This window comes from Coloeus monedula (genome assembly GCF_965178545.1).
Source record: "Coloeus monedula genome assembly, chromosome: 2".
Classification (NCBI taxonomy): domain Eukaryota; kingdom Metazoa; phylum Chordata; class Aves; order Passeriformes; family Corvidae; genus Coloeus; species Coloeus monedula.
The window spans coordinates 83,562,795-83,576,335 of NC_138782.1; positions in this window are offsets into that span (position 1 = coordinate 83,562,795).

The window sequence follows — 13,541 nt, forward strand, 5'->3', positions numbered from 1 at the left end:
AGCTCCAATCATTACTGAGCCATGGGCACTGCAGTATAAGTTGTCTGGAGTGGGGATCAGTGTGTGGTAGGAATAGCCAGGGGGAAGACGAGCTGTGTCTTGGAGGAGGAAGATACAGCAGTGAGACCAGGCAACTATGTGAAGGTAACAGTAATAAAAGAGGATGGATGATAGAAGTTAGAGGCTAAAGCAAGGGAAAGGGAGTAAAGCAAGGGAGATATACCTGGAGGGGGGACCACTCAGATTCTGTACACTTCCCACTCTCCTCCTTCAAGGACAGAAACAGGGCTAGAGAAGCTTCTTCTTACTTCCTGGGCCTGTCCCACTTGCTCCAGGGCATACTAGAGTGCCCTTGCCACTTCCAGGCTGCAGTGGGAAAAAGCATGGGTCCCCGTTGGGGTGCTGGCTGGTTCCCACAGGTGTGTAAGGGTGCAATGGGATGTAGCCTGGGCAGGCATTTGCAGCACCAGAGGGCACCAGACAGCAAGGAGCAGGTGTTAACTGGGTCCTTGGGGCTACAGAGCTAAAGGGGTAGGAACAGGGGGCTGAACTGGAAAGGTAGAAAGGAGGGGCCATACATCATCAGCGTTGGAGCGGTGATCTCAGAAAGCTTATCTACTTTTTTCATTTGCTCTGTGTAACCAACTCAGAGTAAATCTCAAAATATGTGGCTTCTGGATTTCTCTCTTTGCTCTGTCAAATCAAGAAAATGAGACTACAATATAAATTCAACCTACCCCCTCTAACTCTACCTCCACTGAACTGGACATGTCCATACCATTCATACCCCAAACATGACTTTGCAAAACACTTTAGAGAAGAGGGAACCACTAGAGTTTTTTAACTTCGCAAGTGTGGTGAAACTTGTGCTGTTGGTCTGTATGGTCTCCTTTACACCCCTAGAAGCAATGAGACACAGGGTAAACCTTTCAGTCATTGCACCACCAATTGCAGCCCCCTCAGCCTAATGCCAAAGATACCATTTGTATTCCCCTGGTACCTGTCACTGAAGTCATTGGTCTCAGTTGATTTCCTGCCCTATGTTAACAACCCTGGTGGCAAGAAGGCCCAGAGGCACTCCCTGTGACACAAATCTCTGTACTAATACGATCATTTGAACCCTGGAAAAATCAGGCTTCCTCTTTTCCTCTGTGTCCTTGTGCTCTGAAATTAGATTTCCTTAGATGTAGGGTAATTAATATGAGTCCTCTCCTCAAAAAAAAGCATATCAGGCTGCACACCTTACTCTTCAGCTGCAAACTGAGAGAAGTATTACAGCCTTCCTACACAGCCTGCTCAAAACCCAGTCTCAGGGCTCTAATGGACTGTTGAAGAGAAGCATCTGTGGCCAAAGCAGACTCACAGCCTGGGAAATACGAGAAGGAAGAGAAAATACCCTACCTGGCATGATGATCTATGGATGTGTTCAGAGCAAGACTTTCAGTTGTTCTCCATCTACACAGATATCTTCCTCTTTCTACCCTACAAATTAGATCCTTTAAATACCCCATTTAAGTTCTTTCCCACTGAACATTTTAGTCAGGCTGCCAGATTTTTATCCTTGGGTTTTTCACAGTAACTGCTCAAAGCAATAGTGGCCTTCTTTGCAAAGGTCATTGCAGGGCCTGTCAGCTAAATTAGCTCCTTTTGGTCTGACAGCCCCTCATGTAAACTCACTTTCCTACTGCTCGGCTTGAGTTTCACAGCAAGGTGGGCCACCAAGAGTGATCTACCAATCACACCAGAGATTAGAAACACCTTGTTTTGGGATGAAAACTAAGAAAAATATGAGGATGCATCTGAACAGAAAAAAGTATTCAGAAAACCTTGATGTGTCATCTTAATCGCCTTCCAATTCATGAATGTACTTGAAACCTTTTACAAGGTTATGATAAGGAGTTGCTCACCAGTGTTACAAGAAGACAAAGCGTTCTGTTTTTTTCCGAGCAGCAAGTTACAACATGCAAGTGAACGTGGTGTGCAGAACACTTTTCACCTCCATGTTCCCATCCAGAACTGTATTTTCCCTTGATAAATGATGAACTACGTCCTACAGCTGTGCTACATATTTCAGACTAACAAGGGCAGAAGTAAGGTCACACCAATTCTAGAGCGCTGTCTATTGAGACAAAGGGACTCAGGCTTGTGTCATGTGCTCTGTATTTCATGCAGCATAGATTTAGACTATTTCCCAAATCCCTTGTTTTCCTGGGGACATGGCAACAGTTTATGTACACTGAAGTTAGAGACGGCCAGCTTATGCATTTCTCCCTTCCTCTACCAAACATTATCTTGTTCCTTTAAACCCAGCTTAACCTTACTTTGGTTCCTGTTTCTTCAGGGCACATACACTAACAAGAGAAGTGAAAGCAGCTATTTCTGTTTCTTTTGACTGCTCTGAGCAGTTCCTGAATGCTTGAAAGTGAACAGCATTCAGAGACACCTCCAAGAGGATGAGTGAATCTCTAGTTCCAGTTCAAAACAAAAGGGATCCTTGAACTAAACCTCTGGTGCAAAATTTCTCATCCTCATCTAGTAACAGCAGTTTGATTTGCTGCCAGCAACGTATGGTCAAACTGTGTAGGAGCTGAACAGTAAACTTGGGATTCATGTCAGTGAACACCTGCTGTCTAAAAAATTCAGGTGGTCATCTGTGCCTCCTCAGCACACAATGCAGACAGACAGACAAAGAAGGTTCATCACATCTCTTTTATACCTACTTTGGGCTGGTACAAATTGTTCCTGGAAGGCATCTCTTTGTCTCTATAGGGTGTGAAGACTGGTATGAGCTAGATGCTGAGCTATCAGGCTGGGGTGACATGAGAGGCACTGAAATAGTCTTAACAGCTATGTTTATCTGGGTCTTTTGACCATCTGTGCATTTATATCTAGGATCTCCTGATGCTGTCAATTCCAAGGCATTCAGAGGACTGATAGTGGTGTCTCTAGTGATCTCATGTCTCTGTTGCCTTCTGGCTGTTTTTGTTTTCAGGCAAGTTACTTCCCTTCAACCATGAACACAATTCTAGAATTCCAAAGATGATGGAGGAGAAAAAAGGGGACGTTACCTCTCCCCCATTCTTAGTGGCATCTAAAAAATGTCCAAAAGCTGCTCTTAAATGAGTAGCTCTTTGAGCAATGTAACTGGTGACTCCTGATTTCCTATGGATTCCTGTTTACAGTTAAATTCCCTGGTGCTTAATAATGTACAAATGCCAATTATAGCTTCCCTGGTACTTGCAGAGGTCATAATGATCCACTCCCACGTAAAGTGTCTGGTGCCACATCTGAGTTCTGCCTGGGCCTTTCCTCCAGTGAAGGCATATACAGGATATGTCTCTTCTAGACAGACAGCTACTTTCCTGACTGGAATTGACCTATGAGTTCAAAGACATGAGTGGAATGACAGCAAAGCATAGCCAGTCTTCCAGCAAGCAGCAAGCCTCTTGAAAACTCAAAGGAGTTCATTTATACTGTAAGGAAGTAAACTGAGAATGGAAATACTTTTCCCTCTGTACAACTTTCAATGAAAACTTTTCTTCACTTCTGCCTCTTTTTCCCTGTTACACCACACCTCTGAAGGCACAGACCTGGCAGATGGCAAGAAAAGAGTAGTTGCTTTTGTTATTATTTAGATATAGAGCACCTTAATGTATGCTAGTAACTGCTGAGTTGAGTGGAGAAGCTTCCTGATGGAAAATTGTACCTCCATTTAAAAGAAAAAAAAAAAAAAAAAAGAGAAGGTACTTGGAAAGATAAAGGGCAATTCAGTCCTTTGAATGCTCATATCATAAAACTGAATACGAAATAATTACCATAAATGAGGCAACTAGTTCCTACACCCTCTGCAACCTGGATGGCATCCTTCTGTGTCATCAAAATAAAAGTTACTTGCAGAAAACACATCACTTACTACCTTATCTCAGTTACCCAAGCTCACACAAAAGAAGACCAAAGTCTTCTAAATTAGTTCTCTCTACAAAAAAATTTAACTCTGCAAAGATTTTAAGTCTATTTCTTTCTCCAAAACTACTGGCACTAGGACAGGCGTGATTTTATCCCTAAACAGGGTGTTCCTTAGGCTCTCTGCCAATTTAATTGGCTTATTCATATCCTTCCCTTCCAGATTACCTCAGGGTGATTTACATGTTGGAGGCCTATAAACACTGATGAATCAGTACATGAAAACCAAAAACATTGTTCAGTGTCTGACAGGGTCTTCACTGTTTTTGCCCCCAAAGTAATTGTTCTTACTGGAACAACCTAACATGTCATCAACCCCTGACATCATTCTAATGCTATACTGAAAAAAGAGTTGTTAACATACAATGACACTAATGTAATTTGTTCTTTACCAGCGTTTCCAGGTACTCTGTAGGAGCAAGCAATAGGCGAGGCTTTCAAACGGGAAGATACAGATGTTCCCAGCCTGGTTTCTTCAGCTGACTGGCCATTTTGAAGACTGTCTCCTTCTGATTTTCCATCAATAAGACACTGGGACTGAGCTCTAAAGAAATGCAAATACAAAGACAATTTAATTTCCTCTCTCTGAGAAACATTACTTTTGTTGTATCAGTTCAATGTCTACACTAATATGGTTTTATTTAGAAAGAGCTGGTGGACTTCCAGTGAATTCAAAACAATTTCCTGCACATGTTAAATCTGAGCTATACCTCTAGGAAATATTTTGCAGGCCAGTTAAGGACAACTTTACCTCCACCAAATACAGAAACAAGCAAATATTTGTATTCATGAATAAAGAAAGAGCTGAAAGAGCTTCATTTTGCCTTTTTTGTTGATTAAAGTCTTGGACTTGCATGTATCTCCTTTTTGTGACATGAACACTTTCATAGAACCATAGAATGGTTTGGGTCAGAAGGGACCTTAAAGATCATCTCGTTACAACTCCACTAGACCCCATCCAATCTGGCCTTGATAAAATGGTTTTGATAAAATGCACTAGAAATCTTTACAGAACACACTTCTCTACAATTTTGGCAGCAATTTAATAAATTTTGCCTCAGTATTCTCACAAAAAGCAGTCACTCCATCATCCTCTAGGGAATTACTACAGTCCATATTCAAGCACATTACATTTTCTCCTTACATTATATGTCCCTGCCGTGCTTTTCCTAAGCAAGCTCCCCGCTTCTAGACCAGAGCTATTACTGGCTATGCAGCTGCTCATGGAAATACAGCACCTTTCTGATAAGTTCCCATTTTGCTTTCCAAAAAAATCTCCATGCTTAACACCATTCCCCTAAGATCATCAAACAGCACTTTTTAATCCATTTCACAGTAAGATTTCCATAATGTCTTTAAAAGCCACAGATTGCTTCATAAGGCAGTCCTCACATAAGGCAGTACTCATTCTGGTACTTGTTTTCACAAGGACTTTTGCATATCAGCTGCTAATAAAGTCAGTATTTTCAATAACAGAGTCCACACACTTAAATACCTTCTGGAGGATGAACACTTCTCTACCATTACAGCTGAAATATTTCAAAGTCCAGCACCTTTAAAACAGTGCAAATGCCTTAAAACTAGTTTCCCTGTTCACACTGGCAGTTGTGGTTATAGGTGTCATGCACTTACTAGCTCTGCTTAGATATTAAAACATGCACACAAATTCACTCATATTTGCATTCACTGACTGTGTTTATCTACAAAAAATCTGCAATACATTTGTCATGCCCACATTGACTCTATATAACATGTTCATACAGCAGTTCCAAGCAACATCACAGAAATATTACAGTCCATATATGTAAATGCAAGTGAGCCACTGCATGAAGTTTTTAATATATAATACAGGAAAGCAAACGTGTAATGAAATGGTGGGAAGAATGAGGGGTGAACTCCCTGGAATTAAAGCATATGTATACATAATTTCTATAAACAGCAGGAATGTTTCACTCCTACTGAATACTTTAGAAACACAAACAAGTGAATAGGATTTAGCTCTCACAAGAAGTCCATTTCAGGACCTGATCGTTTAGAGTAATAGAGAAGCATTGCCTAACCGAGGGAAATAAACGAAGCCCACACTCCAGACTCACTGCAGGAAAGTGGAGAGCTGGCAGCTCTTTGAATTCCTCCTCTTTGATCCACAATGAAAAATGATAATAAGGGTGCGCGTACTCGCCCTTGTCTAGTTTTCACTTTCTTCAAGAAAAAGAGTTATGCTGATTCAGGCCTCCAGCCGTGGCCCGGGAGAATTTTGTCCTTATACTCACCACATTAAAAACTCTACTTTTTAAAAAGTTCTCAAGATTTTCTCTCCCTTTCCTTAATTCAATCAATTCTAGTAACAGACGCTTCTTTGTTGCTTGTCACCAAAGTATTTTAAGCACTTTGAATCCTGTCTCATTTTAGACTTGTTTCTAAAGGAGTCAGATCTGGCCTTCAGCTCTTTGTTTTTCTTTCAAAACCTTATTGAACGAGTTGGGCTCCTCTGCGTTTACTTCAAGGATACCACATTTTCTTTTGTCATGGTAACTCTCACACTGGAATGCCTCAAACAATCAAATGCAAAAATAAAACTATATTTTCCATTTATTATTTTTTAATAGCATCCTGATGGCTGTGAGTTTCAGATAACCACTCAAAAGGACATGCTGGGGGTCACAATGCCGAAAATGAGGCTGAACCCTTACAAATTGTAGCTCAGGCAAGAAAAGCAGTGCATTTTACTCAGGAATGCTCGCTCAGGTTATGACTCTGTATTTACAGCTTATGTTGCAGCAGGGATTGACAGCTGCAGTAGGTCTGGCCTGCTCATCCACAGTAGGCCCACTTCCCTATAACATTAAGTGTAAGCATGTGTTTTTTGAGCATGGGCATTGTATAGGAAACCTGCTCCTACTTTCCACCCAAGTCAACACGAAAACAAAACAGTCTAGGAGTCAGAGCTTTCCCTTCTTTACTTTTATTTAAATGTCAACCAGTGTTTTATGTGGTTGTTTATTAAATAATAATACTACAATAATGCCCAGAGGCTCCAATTAAGACTGGGAAGTCACTGCAGTGGGATTGTGCAAAGGCGGAGGAAGGGACGGCGGGCTGGGAATTGGACGGCTCCCCAGCGGCGAGGAGCAGGGGCTGGGAGCTGGCTCCTCTCGGCAGGCGGGAAGGACTGCTCCCAGCACTCCCGCCACCGGCTGCAGCAAAGCCTTTTGTTTGCGTGGGAGTTTGATGTTACTTTGGTTTTGGGGTTTTATTCGTTTGGGGCTTTTTTAATGTCAAGACATAGAACAACCAGGAAGACATACAAAGAGGTTTTCTTCAAAGCAGCTGAAGGAAAAAGAAGAGTGTATGTAGCTGTATATGCTAATTTTTATTAATTAAAACCAGAGTGCTGTGCTGGAGCTATGCACAGGCTTTATTCGCTAATATTAAAACAAAGGGTTGATTGCCTTCCACAGAAATTTCGCCTTAGCAAAGCTCTGTTTGCTGCAGTGGAGCTACTCCTCACTTCACACCAGTGTGAGCACAGGATCAGGCCAGGAGCCCTCAGGAAGGAATCAAAAGCCGACAGCAAAACAAAAGGACAAACAGGAGGCACATGGGGAGGACAATCCTAAGGAATGGGATAAGAGCAAGCATGTTGCCCTTGGCAGAAAGCAACTGGCAAAAATTAATTGCATTGTCAGTCTCTTGCTCAGTTCTTTTTGTTTTGTTATGAAACAGGATTGCTTTTTATTATAGAGCATATACTTCAGGAGAAGAATCTGAGTTGGATAGGTGTTATGGCAAAAGTACATTTTATGGGGAGATTTGAATGAAGGCACTGTGGATTTGGTTCACAAGGTGAGTGCAGTTGTTCCAGGCTTAAAGAAAAAAGGGCAGCATGAGTGAAAGTCCTCTGAGGAAAGCAGGAGGAGGGAATGAAGGAGGGAAGGAAGTTATTAGAGGAAAGCTGGACTGAACCAGAATGTGTGGGATTGACACAAACACCAAGTTAATGCATCAGCAGAAGAATGCCAGGCCCCAAAAGGTGAGGCCTGAAACCGAAGGGATGAACAACCCAAGAACGTCCAAGAAGGGGCACAAAGGTGGTGAGATGCTCCTGGTTAGTGAGGAAAAAGGGTGAGGAGGGCAGTGAAAGCTTTGTCTCCTGAAATGGTGAACAGAGAGACTCTGAACTGTGGGTGGAAAGGAGAAACTAAAGATTCCCTGGGAGAGAGTTCTAGAAAGTTGGTGATTTATGAGCATCTTCAGGCTAGAGGTGACCTAAGTCTGGGGAAGAATTTTGGAAACACGTCTGAGGTGGGGAAACAGGTTGTTGGAAATACTTCACAGAAGAACAACCATGACTTAAAACCAGCTTTCATATGAGAGAGAAAAAGGAGCAGATCAGCTTGAAGGATGACAGAATTAGCAGTGGTGGTGGAGAAAGAACAATGAGTGGATTTGCCAGCAGAAGATGGGTGCTGTCTTTTGTTTTATGAACGGAAAAGGTATGCTAAATGAGAAGCACTGTACGGGATTGGCAGAGGGCAACAGAGGGGTGATTGACAAGAGGTGGAAAAGTAGGTTAAGCCATAAGTGTGTATAGACAGTAGAGCACAGATACATAGCACCTGCCTGGGAGACCAAGGAGCATCCTGGAGGTCACCTGCAGCGGGAGGGAGGAAGTTTTTGAGAACAAAATGTAGCCAGGTACTATCTGAAGAAAACAGAAGGATGGATAAGGCAGGTAAGATAGTGACAGAGGAGTTGAACCCTTAGTAAACGATCTGGAAAAACAGGAGTTTTAACTCAAGTCCTCAGTTCTTCATTGTTCTAGGCAGAAAATTAGGCTTAATAAAAGCAAAAATTTCAGCTGGCTTCCATGCAAAATTTCCGAAGAGGCAACAGGCCTGCAGTGGAAAGTACCTGCCCATTTCTTATGTATTGCAAGTGAACAGGATGAACAGTGTCTCAAACATCCTCCTAGTTATGAGGAAGTCAACAGTATTTAGTTAATACAGCTCAGTTGTCACTCTGTCCTGTGCTGGCTTGTTCACTAACATACTGGCACAGAAGAAAAGCCTGACTTTTACTATATCTCAGCTGTGTAAGCTCATGGAGGATCCAGGCTCCAGTCCACTGACGTTCACAGCTCAGCATATTTGACTTCAATGGCTCTTAATTTACATGTTCAGTATTACTCACATTATTAATATTTGGCCTGTAATTTTTTTGCCATTCCAGCTCAATACATTTTTAGTTGACTCAATTCTACTCTCAAATTATTATGCAAACCATGCTGCTCCTTTACCCTTAGAATGAATTACGAAAAGTTCTTTTACAAAGATATAAGAGAACATTTTGGAAAAAAAATCTTTTCATAAGAAGTACAGTTTTCCTTTCTGCTAAAGCACTGTGCCAGGTTTTTTTTAAGATCAAGAGCAAAGCAGAGTTTAACATGGTGCTGTGTTTGTCCAAAATCCAGGCAGGGAAAATTATATGTGAAGTTTAAAAATGTAAATTCTTAACAATAGTAAAAGGGAAAAAGAAAAGTGATAGGCACAATGTAAATGTTAGTATATAACAATGTTTGACATTGGGGGTTAAGGGTCATGTAAGGCAATCTTTCTTTAGGTTGCAGTAGCATTTCCAGCACCTTATGACACTGCCCTCCTTATACACCATTACTTTTTTTGGTGATCCTACACAAGGTTGTGACTGACAACAGATAAAAAAGAGTACTGATCCACGCTTTGCTAGTTGATGCTTTCCTGAAATCATTAAGGTAATTGCAGTAGTCAGAGCTGCAAAATTTTACTCAGTGCTTCCTAATTATTCTATATCCAGGTCTGTTAGCACAATTCATGCATATACACCAGTGAGTTTAGTAATTTTCTTTTTATAGCTTTAATATATTATTCTGAATATAGGTGAACTGACTCAAATGGGTTATTCCTGCTTCACATCCTTGCAAGTTGTCACATTTAAACTCCAGCCAGCAACTAAGCACCACACAGCCACTCAGTCACCCTCCCCTGGTGGGATGGGGCAGAGAATTGGAAAGGTAAAAGTGAGAAAACTCATGAACTGAGATAAAGACATTTTAATAGGGAAAGCAAAAGCTGCGCACGCAAGCAATGCAAAACACGGAAGTGATTCACTGCTTCCCGTGGGCAGGCAGGTGTTCAGACCTCCCCAGGAAAGCAGGGCCCCATCACACCCAACAGTGACTTGGGAAGGTAAATAGTGTGACTGTGAATTCCCCCCCCCCCCTTCATCTTCCCCAGCTTTATATGCTGAGCATGATGCCATATGATGTGGAATGTCCCTTTCATTAGTTGGGGTCAGCTGTCCTGGCTGTGTCCTCTCCCAACTCCCTGTGCACCCCCAGTGTCCTCATTGGTAGGATAAGAAGTAGAAAAGACCTTGATGCTGTGTGAGCACTGCCCAGCAAAAATGAAAATATCCCTGTATTATCAGCACTGTTTCAGTCACAAATCCAAAACCTATCCCACACCAGCTACTGCAAAGAAAGTCAACTCCGTCCCAGCCAAAAACAGCACACCAATAAAATGCTTACTTCCACTGTGACTTAGTTGTTGTCATTTTGTATTACAAAACTTGCTGGGTTATTCTCAATAGTCTCATATCACGGAAAGCATCAATACCTTAGAACCCCTTTTTGTAAAAATACTAAGCCTTACCTAAAGCCCACCTAACCCACAACTAAAGACTGGGGTTTATTTTCACCGATACTAGTGCTACTGGAAGAGTGTTCTGGAAACTCATTCCTCTGGCAGTTACAAATCTTCCTCTTATTTCCAGTTTGGGTGAGGTAACTGAGTTCCTGTATCAACACAGTCTTCATCACTAAAATAGATCTCCTGAACTTATTTCTTCCTTATGCTTTTAGAGAAAAATCATAGACTTCAACAATTAGTAGGGGTAATAACATTTAAATAACAACACTTTCATTTCCTGGGGCTAATTTTTCCATTTATATTTCTATGATTATTTCTAATAATTTATTATTTCGATTATTATAATATTTCATTATGATTTTTATTATTATTTCCATTTATAGTTCTATTATTATTATAAAGCTCAGTTACCTTTTCCTATATGGATTCTGGTTTTAATTAATCTTTCCTGAATATGTGGAAGTATACACCGTATTTTAGAGGAAACAGGTGTTTTGAATGTCTTTTATATTGGGAAATGTATTCTGTACTTCTGCTGGAAATACCTTAGTATCTCAGGCCTAAGAAAGAGATTTGTCCTATTGAAAGTCAGTGCATGCTGCAGGTTCAGATCATAATTTTTGGTACAGTTTATCAGCATAAGTCAGAATCTAAAGAAGCAGAGCAGACCTTCATTGACCTCTGCCTTTCATTCCTGTTCCTGTGTATCCTTTCCCTTTGGCCAGCACTGTCTACATTCCTGTACAGCAAAGCAGACTGAGAAATTTTCCCCAGTTTTCTTTCAGCTGTTTTTTCCACCTTACAATTCCTGTACTAACCTCCATGTTTTTCAACTTAACTAATCCCTTCTCACTTGGCACCATACAAACACTACACTGGCATCATGGCAGATAAGCACCACTGCATTTTGTTCACAAAATCGGCAACCACAGTGTGTGCCTAATACATAAGTAAGTGCCCATGTCCAAATTCAAGTGGCATGACACCACTTAAAGTGAGTTTTGTTCACTTGGGGTGAAATGAACAAGCCCTAGAAACTGTTCAGCTAATCAGTGATTCTGTGTTGGCAAGCACGACTGGTTAATGAGAAATGAGCCACGTGTGAACTAATATAATAATATGGAGTAATATGGTTAGATGGCATAGAAGAAAAGGTAGGGACTGTGATGTGGATCCTGCATCAAATGAACAGGATGTCCCAAGGAAAAGGAAGAGGAAGCAAAGTCAAGATGGTATATAAAGAGAATGAGAAGAAGACACACAAAAAAAAAACCAACAAAAACCAAAAAACCCACTGGGGAAATGGAGCAATGGCAGAAGGAAAGGGAAGAAAAGAGAATGCACAAAGCCTAACATTTGATCCACTTTGACATTTCCATCACCATCCCAAAGTAATACACTGAAAGGGTTACTTTCCCACCTCAATCAGGGCTGTACAGAGGTCAAAATATTGTCCTGAGTCAGGACTTGCCTTTTTAACAGGTGTCATGCTTGAAGTACGGATTCAATAAAATCTAGCACGACAGGTATGAATAAGGTCTCCCATTCCCAGTATTAATAAAATTTATGGGTACTATTTATTTTAAAAATATGCTATATAAATTGTAATATACAATTTTAAAGGCACCCCATGTAGCACATAATGGGGCACTGCAAATTGGTTATATAATAAGTAAGTAGAAGAAAGAACAATATAAACAGTGGTTTGCAGCCTTGACGCTATGGTGTTTCCTGCCACAATGAAAGTAAAAACACATGTTCCCTGACAACCATCAAGCACTTTGTCACTGCTGTTGGACATTTCACTGCCTTAGGGCTTGTCTACATGCAAAGCTATGTTGGTTTGGCTTGGTTTAATTTTCTGCAAAGGGCTGTGTGAATTCTTATTTTGACCTAAATCAGACTTGCTTCAGTTTAGTTCAACAAATTAAAGGTCAGATAAAAGCCAAGTAACTCTGTTGATTAGGACAATCACAGTTCTAATCAATTGCTTACAATTACAGTGCTGCCTGTGCTTTCTGGTAGCTTATCTTGATGAAGTTTTACCTGATTCTTCAGACTGTCTTAATTGACTTAAATTGTGCCTGAATGGTCCTTAGGATACATGGTTAATGTAGCCAAATCTTTGCTGCTGCTGCTGCTGCTGAATGGAGAATATATATCTAAAATAATAATTTCAATGGGAATAATTTCAATGGTTACTCTGAAATTTATCTTTTTTTTCCACTACCACACCCAAACACAGGCACTTCTCAGCATACAGATGATGTCAGAAGCAGGACACAGGGCACTCCAAACTAAACAGGTGCATCATACACACACTGAGAGACACTTGGGGTTTCCTTAATTCAAAGCCTGCAAGAGGAATTTTGCCCTAGTCTTGCTGGGTGAACTGCTTGGTAAGAATTTTTAACACCAGTGCCCAAACACAGGGAAAACTGTATGCTTAGGGAAATGTAATGGAAATGAAGAATTAAACAAATGGAAAACCAGCCAGCATTATTCCAAAGGAGAGTGTCCACAGAAGTAGTTATACCAGTACAGTAATAGTAGGACAATTGTAACACTGTAATAACATCAATACATTTCCTGAGTCTTGCTGCAGAGAAGCAGAACTTGTCTTAGTTTTAGAAAGGCTTGTCAGCATCCTCATTTCCAAGGAAATACTCTAAATACTTCCTCTTCAGAGGAACAGCTCACAGCAGAGGATTAATTTTGCGATTTTCCAGTATTAATTTTAGGCCAAGGCAACTCAGGTAAGGTAAACTTCCCCTAATTGCTCCAACATTGTCCCAAGCTATCTATCACGGAAAACAAATCATTTGTTGAGAAGGAAGGCTCTGCTAGGTCACCCCATCACCTGAAACCTCAGCTACCCCAGGAGCAGCA